The 2,500-nt window shown below is 31.4% G+C and overlaps 1 protein-coding gene across 1 annotated transcript in view; it reads right to left on the minus strand.

Annotated features, from left to right (window-relative positions):
• Window positions 1-2,018: 2,018 nt before the first annotated feature.
• LOC122264773 (potassium channel subfamily K member 18) overlaps window positions 2,019-2,500 on the minus strand; it is a 76,632-nt gene continuing 76,150 nt past the window's right edge. Inside the window, exon 12 of the mRNA XM_086542944.1 lies at window positions 2,019-2,500. This exon is cut by the window's right edge and continues 263 nt beyond it. The gene's annotated coding sequence lies outside the window, so the exon portion shown is untranslated.

Genomic DNA, 2,500 nt, shown 5'->3' on the forward strand with positions numbered 1-2,500 from the left:
TAACAAAACTATTACGACTCGTGAATAACATTACTTGCAATATCTTAATGTGTACATCAATAAATGCTAATCACAATATAAAGGCTCGTTCATATCAAGGCAAATGGACCAAGAAGCTATGCATAAATTTAGCGACTTGAAAGATCCGTTGTTTTAGGTAAGAAAACCTTTGGAAAACCAAATGTATTTTTTTCGTTAATAAATTAAAAGAAAAAGAAATGAAGGTAGTATGGATTATTATAAATTTCTGTATATACAATAGTGTTATAACATATTGGCATGTTACAATTGGCGTAATTTTAGTGAATGTTTTGATTAATTTTCCATAATGCAGAAGCAGATAATAATAGTAATATGCTGATAAAATTAGCAGTAAAGTTTTCATATTTTACCGGAAAAAGCGATCATGAATCTTAATAGTATCTTACCATTATTCAGTCAATATGAATTTTTGCAGAAATTCAACCGCCAATACTCTTAACATTAGAGTTTTAAAAAAATCTTACAGCAATAAAACTTATATGATTTCATACGATATATATTTATATATCTTAGGAATTAAAATGATAACAATTGCGTTCTCTTTAACATCAGCTTAACTACTTGCAATTTGTCTAACCAAATGTTTATCCAAATAACTTTGAAAAACATGCTCTTAGTCCCATTCACTTCCAGAACTAACAATTAACATATATTTTATACGAACATAGACATTATAATTACATTTTTTTGTGTTCAATTTTGTCACATACAATTTAAAGGCAAAATTTTGATATCTGGGAAAAAAAAAAGATAATGAGACTGTTATTATAGAATTTCTAATCTATTGGTCTTTTTAAGTTACTTAATCAATTTCTTATTTGCATTTTTTAATATTGTTTCGGACGGTTAGTAATCACACTTACGATTTTTTATGACGGACATTTTTTTCTAAAAGTGAAACCTACTTACCGCTAAAATTAGTAGTTGAATTTATTTGAACAATGTGTTTATCAAATGTTATTAGTATTGTTATTAATACTACCATCATCATTAGAATCATTACTACAAGTGTTATTATCATAAGCATTATCATCATAATAATTATAATCATTATTATTACTATAATCATTACCATAATTACCATTACCTAGGACGGGGGTTGTTCCATGGCTTTTACCCTTATGAGTATACTGGACAAATTTATTCAACATTTCTAATATTTACCACCAAAAAACAACTAAACATATTTCATTTCTAGCCATAATCAACAAACAAAAATAATCCCATATTTTAGCCTATCTAGATCATTGACTCGGTCACAACGATATCACAAACAGTCAAATCACGTTCTATCACAAATTCTCAAGTTATCTCACAAGGAAAACATAGGAGAAAAAGACACAATAAAAACAACAAACCTGCGACTAAAAAAAAAAAAAAAAATCTAAATAAAAAATATATATATAAAAAAAGGGAAAACAAAAATTCTATATAATCAATCATATAACTTTAGTGCTGCTTAATCACATACTTATTTTGAGCGATAGAGATACAATAAATGACCTAATTAGCCATTCTTTTTATAGTTTAATATTAATACATTTAGAAAACGTGGGCAGATAGGCATCGCTAATAATAGAATGATATGGTTAAGTTGCTTGCATGATCGAGGGCGAGGTGTCATGCGCATGTTTAGAGGGGGGTATTTTTACGTAGATTTTATGTTAATTATTGATATTTTTTTTATCATTATCGTTAGTATTATTATCTTTATTCTAATCTGTCTCTCTGCTCTATCTTTCTTTGCAAATAAAAAACAAAAATAGGTGACATAGATATTGAAAAAAGGAAAAGAAGGAAAACAAGGGCAAAGAAAGAGAGAGAGAGAGAGAGAGAGAGAGAGAGAGAGAGAGAGAGAGAGAGAGAGAGAGAGAGAGAGAGAGAGAGAGAGAGAGAGAGAGAGAGAGAGAGAGAGAGGGAGACGGAAACGGAGACGGAGAGGGAGAGAGAGAGAAGAGAGGGAGAGAGAAGAGAGGGAGAGAGAAGAGAGGGAGAGAGAAGAGAGGGAGAAAGAGGAGTGGGAGAAAGAGGAGAGGGAGAGAAGAGAGGTAGAGACAGATGAGAGAGAGAAAGGAGAAAGAGGAGTGAGAGAGAGAGAGAGAGAGAGAGAGAGAGAGAGAGAGAGAGAGAGAGAGAGAGAGAGAGAGAGAGAGAGAGAGAGAGAGAGAGAGAGAGAGAGAGAGAGAGAGAGAAAGAGAAAGAGAAAGAGAAAGAGAAAGAGAAAGAGAAAGAGAGAGAGAGAGAGAGAGAGAGAGAGAGAGAGAGAGAGAGACGAGTAAGCATTACATACACATGACCCTCAATAAGCTCAAACTTATTATCTTCATGTAAATAACACACACACTATAATTTACGTGGCAACACCTGTGTTTCATTTGAAAACAAAAAAACAATAACAACATAGACATATTTATCATAGGATTTTCAAAAACCTTCACTATCTAAAAAGATTTAAATA

Source organism: Penaeus japonicus, unplaced genomic scaffold, assembly GCF_977035675.1.
Source record: "Penaeus japonicus unplaced genomic scaffold, GWHDUDI00000001_assembly GWHDUDI00000013, whole genome shotgun sequence".
In the NCBI taxonomy this organism is placed as follows: Eukaryota; Metazoa; Arthropoda; class Malacostraca; order Decapoda; family Penaeidae; genus Penaeus; species Penaeus japonicus.